Source organism: Pan paniscus, chromosome 19 (genome assembly GCF_029289425.2).
Source record: "Pan paniscus chromosome 19, NHGRI_mPanPan1-v2.0_pri, whole genome shotgun sequence".
Taxonomy (NCBI): domain Eukaryota; kingdom Metazoa; phylum Chordata; class Mammalia; order Primates; family Hominidae; genus Pan; species Pan paniscus.
Window position 1 is genome coordinate 15,879,355 of NC_073268.2, and position 11,505 is coordinate 15,890,859.

Here is an 11,505-nt window from a genome sequence, read left to right on the forward strand (position 1 = left end):
TGGGTGTATAGGAAGGAAATCTTATTGTCCAAGTTTCCCTTTGAAACCTCTTAGAATGGAATAAAACTGCCCAAATCATAGAATTGCTATTCTTTATCATCTTGTATCTCTAACTAGATGTTAACACAGTTTCTTCATAGATACAGGGTAGGTAATCACTCCCACCTGAGTACTAAATAAGTGCTTTCAAACTTTCACCATGACCCCATAGCAAGAAATATTTTTACCACTACTTTGCTACTCAATACATATATATATATGAGTTTATTTATATAAGTGAATAAAAGGTTCAAGAAAAATATAGGTGCTGAACTTTGATATTTTCTATTTTTCTTTTTTCTTTTTTTTTTTTTTTTGAGATGGAGTCTTGCTCTGTTGCCCAAGCTGGAGGGCAGTGGTGTGATCTCAGCTCACTGCAACCTCTGCCTCCTGGGTTCAAGCGATTCTTCTGCCTCAGCCTCCCGAGTAGCTGGGACTATAGGCGCACGCCATCATGCCCAGCTAATGTTTGTATTTTTAGTAGAGACGGGGTTTCACTATGTTGGCCAGGATGTTCTTGATCTCCACCTCGTGATCCACCTGCCTTGGCCTCTCAAAGTGCTGGGATTACAGGCATGAGACACCGCGCCCAGCCTCTGCCTTTATTTTCCTTTCTTGAAACATGCCTGCCAAGTAAAAAGCTCAGGCTAGACCAGAGCGATGAGAGCTGTATCGAGACAAGAGTTCCCAGCTGTCCCTGCCCAGCTCCAGACGTGGGTGAGGACATCCTGGACCCACCAGCTCAGCTGACCCACAAGTAAATGCATGCTTAAGAGTCCAGGCGAGGCCGGGTGCGGTGGCTCACACCTGTAATCCCAACACTTTGGTAGGTTGAAGTGGGTGGATCACTTGAAGTTAGGGGTTCAAGACCAGCCTGGGCAACATGGCGAAACCCCATCTCTACTAAAAATACAAAATTAGCCAGGCCTGGTGGTGGGCGCCTGTAATCCCGCTACTCAGGAGACTGGGGTAGGAGAATCACTTGAACCCAGGAGCCAAGATTGCACCACTGCCCTCCAGCCTGGGCAACAGAACGAGACTCCATTTCAAAAAAAAAAGTTCAGGTGAGACCAGCAGAATAACCTCTCAGCCAACCCATAGGATCATGAGATATAAACTACTATTATAGTATTATTATAGATCACTAAGATTTGGGGTGGTTTGTTACACAGCAATAGATAACTTGAAACAGCCCCCAGATTTAGGTCTAAGTTACTGAAAGTTTATATCTTTGTACCAGTTCCTTGTGCAAGAAGCTTGACTTTTTTGGCCATAACTGAGTACAGGTTGAGCATCCCTAATCCAAAATTAAAATGCTCCAAAATCCAAAACTTTTTTTTTTTTTTTTTTTTTTTTTGAGACGGAGTTTCGCTCTTGTTGCCCAGGCTGGAGTGCAATGGTGCGATCTCGGCTCACCGCAACCTCCGCCTCCCAGATTCAAGCGATTCTCCTGCCTCAGCCTCCTGAGCCACCGCACCCGGCCGACTTTTGTTTGTTTGTTTGAGACCGAATCCCACTCTGTCGCCCAGGCTAGAGTGCAGTGGTGCAATCTTGGCTCACTGCAACCTCTGCCTCCTGGGTTCAAGCAATTCTCCTGCCTCAGCCTCCCGGGTAGCTGGGATTACAGGCACGCACCACCACCCCGGCTAATGTTTTTTTTTTTTTTATTTTAGTAGAGACCGGGTTTCGCCATGTTGGCCAGGCTGGTCTTGAACTCCTGACCTCAGGTGATCCACCCGCCTCGGCCTCCCAAAGTGAGGTTGGGATTACAGATGTGAGCCACCCCGCCGGGCCAACTCAGTGACTTCAAACAAATACAATATGGCAGAAATGATGAGATGTCACTTCCAATATTAAGTTATTATACAAACAGACTTGGTGTGGTCTCTTGCTCTCCATTCACCAGCCGCCATGTCACGAGGTTACTTAGGCAGCCTACAGAAGTCGTGCCATGGATTGCAAGCCTGCCAGCACCCAGTGAGTGGGCTTGCAGTGGGTCTTCTGAGGCCTGCCGACAGTCACATGAGTGAGCCTGGAAATGGTTCCCTCCAGCCACAGCAGAGTTTTGAGGTGCTTCTAAGCCAGTAGCTTGATGACTGTCTCCTGAGAGCCCCTGAGCCAGACACACAGCCTCAGATTCTTGACCAGCGGAAACTACGAGGTTACAAATATTTGTTGTTTTAAGCCTCTAAGTTCAGGGGGTAATTTGCTATGCAGCAATAGACAATTAATACAAAGTACAAATATTAACTATTGGGAGATGCAGAAAATAATAATGGCAGTGGATGGGGCAGGGGGGCCACCCAGGTCCCCTCCCTTCAGGGACTGAGGCACTCATCCTCCCGGCTGTTTGTGCCAATAGCTCTCAGCTGTGTCCCTCTCCTGGAATTGCGCTAAGCTGAGGAAAGCCACCTCCCCTCCCCCGGGCAGTTCACATACAATGGCTGGTTGATGAAGAGGCATAAAGACCCTTATCTGTGCCTTGGGTGGGACAATTCCAAAGAGCCACCCTCTCCCAAACTTCCGCAAGATCACCTGAGGCCCTTGTGACTGCATGACAGCTCACCTCTGCACCCCACATGGCCTTTTGTCCAATCCTGCTTCCTTCAGTCCTCAGGTTTTGGTTCTCAGTCGTCGTGTGGGTTCCTGGGGAACCTGATCTAATACAGTTAGCACCAGGAGTGGTGTGGGGAAGCCAACTCTAAAAAGGAGTTCGGGGGCCAGGTGCGGTGGCTCACGCCTGTAATCCCAGCACTTTGGGAGGCCGAGGCAGGTGGATCACCTGAGGTCAGGAGTTCAAGACTACAACATGGTGAAACCCTGTCTCTACTAAAAATACAAAAATTAGCCAGGGGTAGTGGCACACACCAGTAATCCCAGCTACTTGGGAGGCTGAGGCAGGAGAATCGCTTGAACCCAGGAGGTGGAGGTTGCAGTGAGCCGAAATCACGGCACTGCACTCCAGCCTGGGTGACAGAGCTAGACTCCATCTCAAAAATAAAATAAAATAATAAAATAGGGTTTTGGACCTGGATCACTTGCCAGCCATCACTAGTGGCAGGTGGAACTGATATCCCGAGTGTGCCGAAGTGGTGGAATTGCTCAAACTTTCACTAGTGGTGAACCTGTGGAAGGGAATGCATGGTGGTGCGTGCAGTATCATAGACTTTTCTTTTAGAGACAGTCTCACTTTGTTGCCCATGCTGGACTTGAACTCCTGGCCTCAAATGATCCTCCCATTTCAGTCTCCCAAAGTGCTGGGATTGCAGGCATGAGCCACCATGCCCGGTTATCATAGGCTTTTGAGAGGTTGGAGGGAGTACTGATTCTACAGATGGTGAAGGCTTCAGATTCCGAAGAATCTGAAGGCTTTTGGTGAACACCACTGATGCATTCAAGAAAGCTAATGAAAGGTTGGAGGCGTTTAGCCACCAATTGAGGTCATGTGTGAAAATCAGAAGGCCTTGTGCTGTTTAAAGCCACGACATTTGTGGTATCTGCTATGCAGCACTAGAAAACTAAGAGAGATGTGGCTACCCAGAAGTGGGATGCTATAACAAATATCTAAAAATATGGGAATGACTTTGGAATTGCACAGTGAGTGAAGGCTGGAAGAATTTTGAGGAGCTTGATAGAAAAAGCCTAGATTTCCTTAAGCAGACCTTTCTTAGAAATATGGATACTGGCTGGGCACGGCGGCTCATGCCTGTAATCCCAGCACTTTGGGAGGCTGAGGCGGGTGGATCACCTGAGATCAGGAATTCAAGACTAGCCTGGGCAAAATGGTGAAACCCCGTCTCTACTAAAAATACAAAAATTAGCTGGGCGTGGTGCACAACAGTAATCCCAGCTACTTGGGAGGCTGAGGTAGGAGAATCGCTTGAACCCAGGAGGCGGAGGTTGCAGTGAGCCACGATCACTCCACTGCACTCCAGCCTGGGCGACAGAGCGTCTCAAAAAAAAAAAAAAAAGAAATATGGATGCTAAAGATGTTGCTGGTCAGAAGAAAGGAGAATCCTAAATTCTAAAGAATGTATAGAAATTCTCAATATCTCAGATAAAGGTTCAGTCTCCACGAACAGACCATTAGTAGAAACCTGACTTGACACTGACAGTGGGAGCTCAGGAGGAAGTGAGGAGCATGTTGTTGGAGGCTGGGGATGGGAGATTCTTATCATGTAGTGGCAGAAAGCTTAGTGGAATTGTGTCTAGCAGTTCTATGGAAAAACAGAACTTGTAATCAATGAATGTACATATTTAGCCAATGACATTTTTCTAGGCAAAGCCTACTTTCTTTTTGCTGCTCATAGTAAAATGCAAGAGGATAGAAATAAATTGAAGAGGCTGGGCATGGTGGCTCATACCTGTAATCCCAGCACTTTGGGAGGCAGAGGCGGGCGGATCACTTGAGGTCAGGAGTTTGAGACCAGCCTGGCCAACATGGAGAAACCCCGTCTTCACTAAAAAATGCAAAAATTAGCTGGGTGTGGTGACGCACACCTGTAGTCCCAGCTACTTGGGAAGCTGAAGCAAGAGAACTGCTTGAACCCAGGAGGCAGAGGTTGCAGTGAGCCAAGATCACACCATTCTACTCCAGCCTGGGCAACAGAGTGAAACTCTGTCTCTCAATCAATCAATCAATAAATAAATAAAGGAATAAATGAAAGAAGAACTGTTAAAGGAACCAGGGATGGACACCGTGGCTCACACCTGTAATCCCAGCACTTTGGGAGGCTCAGGAGGAAGGATTGCTTGAGTTGAGGAGTTTGAGACCAGCTTGGACAACATGGTGAGACCCTGTTCCTACAAAAAATGAAAAATAAAATTAGCCAGATGTGGTGGCCATGCACCTGTAGTTCCAGCTACTTGGGAGGCTGAGATGGGAGGATCGCTTGAGCCCAGGAGGTCAAGGCTATGATAAGCTGTGATTGCACCGCTGCACTCTAGCTTGGACAACAAAGCAAGACTCTGTCTCAAAAAAAAAAAAAAAAAAAGGAATCAGGACTTGATAATTTGGAAAATTCTCAGCCCATCCAGGTTGCAAAAGAGGCTAAAATTCAGAAGTGCCTGCCCAAAACTAACATAGATAAAAGTCCAAGTATGGGACTACACAAACTTTTGCTGACATCTCAGAAAGATCAAAATGTCAATCATGAGCGATTAAAGGTTGTGTTAGTTTCCTAAGCCTGCTATAGTTCAGTACCTCAAACTGGGTGGCTTAAACAACAAAAATGTATTGTCTCTGGCTGGGAACGGTAGCTCATGCCTGTAATCCCAGCACTTTGGGAGGCTGAGGTGGGCAGATCACTTGAGTTCAGAGTTCAAGACCAGCCTGACCAACATGGTGAAACCCCGTCTCTACTAAAAATACAAAAAAATTAGCCAGGTGTGGTGGTGGATACCTATAATCCGAGCTACTTGGGAGGCTGAGGCCTGAGAATCAGTTGAACCCGGGAGGCAGATGTTGTAGTGAGCCAAGATTGAGCCACTGCACTCCAGTCTGGGTGACAGAATGAGACTCTGTCTCAAAAAAAAAAAAAAAAAAAATACTGTCTCACAATTCTAAAGGCTACAAATACAAGATCAAGGTGTCTACAGGGTTGGTTCTTGTTGGAGTCGGACAATCTGTCCCATGCCTCTTCCTTAGATTCTGGGGTTTGGTTTGCTGGCCATCTTTAGTGTTCCTAGGCTTGTAGAAGCATCATCCTTGATTTTCACTTTCACGTGGCATTCTCCCTGTGTGCATGTCTGTGTCCAAATCTCCCCTTTTTATAAGAACACCAGTCGTATTGCATTAGGGGCCCACCCGACTCCAGGTTGACCCCATCTTAACTAATTACCTCTGCAACTACCCCATTTCCAAATAAGGTTACATTCCAAGGTGGGATGTGGGTGGTTAGGACTTAAACTTAGGAATTGGAGGAGGGGGTGGGCAGGACACACTTCAACCTGTACTAAGGCTGTCTTCATAGATCTCACTTAAACCAGGGTGTCTCTAGGAAGCCTACGAGGTATTATCCCTTAGCCTTCTCAGCAGAAGCCAAATATCAAGAAGGGACTATTTTAGAAAGATCCGTGGAAGAGCATTTGTCTGATGGAGTGAATCCCTACAAAATCTATGCAAAGCCCACAAGGTTCTAGAGAAGTTTATACCAGCAGAAACACTGTGAGCTTGGACTGAAAGGGACAGAGTACAAAATAAAAGAAAGTCTAGGCCGGGCGCAGTGGCTCACGCCTGTAATCCCAGCACTTTGGGAGGCTGAGGTAGGTGGATCACCTGAGGTTGGGAGTTGGAGACCAGCCTGACAAACACAGAGAAACCCTGTCTCTATGAAAAATACAAAATTAGGCTGAACGCGGTGGCTCACGCCTGTAATCCGAGCACATTGGGAGGCCAAAGTGGGCGAATCACTAGGTCAGGAGTTTGAGACCAGCCTGGCCAACATGGTGAAGCCCCATCTCTACTAAAAATACAAAAATAGCTGGACGTGGTGGCGCGCGTCTGTAGTCCCAGCTACTCAGGAGGCTGAGGCAGGAGAATCACTTGAACCCAGGAGGCAGAGGCTACAGTGAGCCAAGATCGTGCCACTGCATTCCAGCCTGGGTGACAGAGCAAGATTCTGTCAAAAAAAAAAAAAAAAAAAAAATTAGCCGGGCATGGTGGCATATGCCTGTAATCCCAGCTACTTGGGAGGCTGAGGCAGGAGAATCGCTTGAACCCAGGAGGCGGAGGTTGTGGTGAGCCATTGCACTCCAGCTTGGGCAACAAGAGTGAAACTCTGTCTCAAAAAAAAAAAAAAAAAAAAAAAAAAGAAAGTCTTTGAGTCCCCAAAATTTTAGTGGCAGAAAGCAGGTTGATAAAACTTAGCTGCAGGCCGGGCACAGTAGTTCACGCCTGTAATCCCAGAACGTTGGGAGGCCGAGACAGATGGATCACGAGGTCAGGAGTTCAAGACCAGCAGCCTGGCCGACATAGTGAAACCTCGTCTCTACCCAAAATACAAAAAATTAGCAAGGTATGGTGGCAGATGCCTATAGTCCCAGCTACTTGGGAGGCTGAGTTAGGAGAATTGCCTGAACCGGGAGGCAGAGGTTGTGGTGAGCCGAGATTGCGCCACTGCACTCTAGCCTGAGTGACAAGAGTGAAACTCTGTCTCAGAAAAAAAAAAAAAAACTTAGTGGCAAACATGTGCTATGTTTCATGAAAAAGTAAAGATGACTCAGGAGTTGGACCCAAGAGCACAGAGGATAGAGTCAAGGGCCATGAAGGATTATTTCCAGGCCTTGAAACCTAATGGAGTTTGCTCAACTGGATTTAAAAATTGCTTTGGACCAGTGACCTTTCCCCCTTGTTGGACCAGAATATAACTATTATCCTTTGCCTGTCCACTATTGTATGTTGGGAGTGTCGGGGGCATACAACTTGGGTTTTTGTGTTTGTTTTTGAGACAGGGTCTCACTCTGTCACCCAAGCTGGAGTGCGGTGACGTGATCACAGCTCACCGCAGCCTCGACCTCCTGGGCTCAAGAGATCCTCCTGCCTTATTTTTTTAATAAAGAGACGAGGTCTCACTATGTTGCCCAGGCTGGTCTCGAACTCCTGGCCTCAAGTGATCCTCCCACCTTGGCCTCCCAAAGTGCTGGGATTACAGGCATGAGCCACCGTGCCCAGCCACAACTTCAGTTTTTTTTTTTTCCTTTCCTTCCTTCTTTCTTCTTCTCCTTCTTCTTCTTCTTCTTTTTTTTTTTAGAGGCAGGGTCTTGCTGGTTGCCCAGGCTGCTGGTCTTGAACCTCCTGGCCTCAAGTGATCCTCCCACATCGGCCTCTCATTGTACCCAGCTTCAATTTGTTTAATTTCCTAGGTCCATAGATGGTGAGGAACTTTGTCCAGGAGCTATACTTAGTGGATCATATGCAGTGAATTCATCTGTACTTGATGTAGATGATATAATTTGGGGCTTTTGAGCTGATGATATTTAGATAACATTTGAGACTTTGAATTTATGTTGTAGTAGGATGAGACCTTTGGGATGCTTCAGAGGAGGTAAATGTATTTTGCAATGGGGGCAAGGAGGATGTGAATCTTTGGGAGCCAGAAGGCAGACTGTAGTAGGCAAAGTTCTAAAAACAACCCCTCCTTGGGCCGGGCACTATGGCTCATCCTTGTAATCCAAGCCTTTGGGAGGCCAGGGCAGGAGGATCGCTTGAGCCCAGGAGTTTGAGACCAGCCTTGGGCAACAGAGTGAGACCTTGTCTCTATGAAAACAAAACAAAAAAAACTAGCCAGCCATGGTGGCCCTTGTCTGTGGTCCCAGTTACTTAGGAGGCTGAGGTGGGAGGTTCACTTGAGCCAGGGAGATGATGACTGCAGTGAGCTGTGATCACACCGCTGCACTCCAGCCTGGGTGACAAAGTAAAACCTCCATCTCAAAAAAAAAAAAACAGAAAAGAAATAAAAATAGCACCCCCCCCCCCACAAAGATTCCATACCCTGAACCCTGGAATCTGTTAATGTGATGAGATATTACTCCTGTGAGTATGCCATGTTATATGGCACAGTTGACCTGATACTCTGAGCAGAAGCCAGTCAAGCATGGGCCGGGTGCGGTGGCTCATACCTGTCTCTCAGCACTTTGGGAGGTTGAGGCGGGTGGATCACTTGAGGTCATTTCAAGACCAGCCTGGCCAACATGGTAAAACCTTGTCTCTACTAAAAATACAAAAATTAGCCGGGTGTGGTGGTGTGCACCTGTAGTTCCAGCTACTCAGGAGGCTGAGGCACAATAATCACTTGAACCCAGGAGGCGGAGCTTGCAGTGAGCTGAGATCGTACCACTGCACTCCAGCCTGGGCAAGAGTGAGACTCCGTCTCAGAAAAACAAACAAACAAACATAAGCCAGTCAAGCATGTCCAGAATCCTGACCCACAGAATTGCATGATAACAAACAGATGTTGTTTTAAGCCACTGTTTGTGGTAATTTGTTACACAGCAATAGAAAACTAACACAGCTCCCTTGGCAGCCAATGAGGAGAAACTCAACTCCTGTAGCCAAAAGGCAGAAAGCTGAGGATCATGCCCAGGACGTAATTATAAGTAGAGCAGAAATCCATAAAAAGTTGAATTCTCAGCCGGGCTCGGTGGCTCATGCCTGTAATCCCAGCATTTTGGGAGGCCGAGGTGGGCAGATCACGAGGTCAAGAGATCGAGATCATCCTGGCCAACGTAGTGAAACCCCATCTCTACAAAAAAATACAAAAATTAGCTGGGCGTGGTGGTGCACTCCTGTAGTCCCAGCTACTTGGGAGGCTGAGGCAGGAGAATCGCTTGAACCTGGGAGGTGGAGGTTGCAGTAAGCCAAGATCACGCCACTGCACTCCAGCCTGGTGACAAAGCGAGACTCCGTCTCAAAAAAAAAAAAAAAAAAAAGAAAAAAGAAAAAGAAAAGTTATTTTCTCATCCACTGCAAGCCTACTATAACGAGTTGAAGGTCCTGGTTGGGATGGGATGGGATCCTGAGATTTGGGATGGAGACATCTGGGTCCATGAAATCCCAGATCTCCCTGAATTCTCTGGGACTGCAGACATGGTCCACTCCTCTCTGTAAGAGGCTAATGTTCCCCTCTTGCTTGAATTCAGAGGCTTGTGCCTTGTAGTAATGCACACTTCTCTGGATGTAAACCCCATCTCTTTTCCTTGCCACTAGGCCAATTACTACAGTCAAGTCACAACATACCCTAGCTATGTAAATGCTGGCCTCGCTAAAGGAAAAGGACTATGCCAGTTGTCATTTTTTTTGCCACTTCACTCCAAATAAATCCTCCATTGCCTTCTCTATGAAAATGGATCAGAGCCCCTCAAATATTTCTCCTCTGCCAGTTGGCACTATGTCAAACTTTGTCATTAGAGGCTGCTGGAGAAACTTTGCAGGAGGAAAGTGTTTTCCTCCCTAGTGCAAGTGTGCTATTCTCGGCAGCCTCCTATGGCTCCTCTAGCTCCCAGCTCCTGCAGTGTGAGCAGCTTCTCCACTGCCCAGCTCTACTGCATGCAAATAGCAGCCCCCAGCAGCTAGCAGCCACCCCCAGCATTCCCCTGAGGAGTTGCTTAGGGAGCACTTCTGATAACACACCTGTGTGTGCACGACTTCCCCAGGCACCCTAGAGGTCAGATTGCCAGTGAGTTCGGCAGGCAGATGGGCTTTAGCCCCACAGTGATGTTTTTGACCTCCAAGGAGCCATGACCCTTTCCTGCCAACAAGATTGGGATCTCAGCCCTGGGATGGCCCCTTCCTTGGGTGCTCTATCTCAACATTAGGGGTAGTGACTGTTCCTTATGTCTGCTATTCCTGTGCTCTTGAAAGTTTCCTTTTTACTAGCTAATCCTTCATTACTCCAATTCCCTGGTATACTTAGTCTATGTATCCAACTTTCTCCCTGTTCAAATTACTAGGTGTTTTTTTGTCTTCTGATTGGACTGTGACTCATTCAGGCTCTGTATCCTGAAGAAGTTGCAGGACCTAGCCAACATGTACTCACAGAAGCTGGGGCAGTATTACAGGACTTGACGGGGGTGAGAAGGGCATTGCGTAAGGTTGGAGAAGTGAAAGTTTATTGATTGGAGGCCAGACGTGGTGGCTCACGCCTGTAATCCCAGCGCTTTGGGGAGGCCGAGGTGTGCGGATCACCTGAGGTCGGGAGGTCGAGACCAGCCTGACCAACATGGAGAAACCCCACCTCCACTAAAAATACAAAAATAGCCGGGCATGGTGGCGCATGCCTATGATCCCAGCTACGCGGGAGACTGAGGCAGGAGAATCACTTGAACCCGGGAGGCGGAGGTTGCAGTGAGCCGAGAGTGTGCCATTACGCTCCAGCCTGGGCAACAAAGAGCGAAATTCCATCTCAAAAAAAAAAAAAAAATTTATTGATTGGAGCATCTTGGGAGCGTCCTGATAATAGACTCTAGCAAAGATCCCAGGAGATGGTACTAATATACTGCCCGGGTGGCTCTTGGAAGCTGGGAGAAAGCAATGGCCCACACTGAGTGAAGTAGAAAAACTGAAACTGCTGTGGAAAACAGAGAATTGGGCATCCTTGGCAACATGGTGAAACTCCATCTCTACTAAAACTACAAAAAATATTAGCAGGCGTGGTAGCACGCACCTGTGGGCCCAGCTACTTGGAGGCCTGAGGTGGCAGGCTCACTTGAGCCCAGAAGGCGGAGGTTGCAGTGAGCCGAGATTGCACCACTGCACTCCAGCCTTAGGTGACAGAGGGAGTCTGTCACCTGCCTCAAAAATAAAAATAAAAAGAGAATTGGGCACGCCAGAGTGTATATACTGGAAAAAAAGCTGGAAAATCTACCAGCTAACTATGCTCCATGGGAGGGTCTGGAGGACATCCCTTCTATCAAATGGGTGAGAAATTTCTGGTGAAAGGGACACCATCATCACTGAGAAGTTACAGA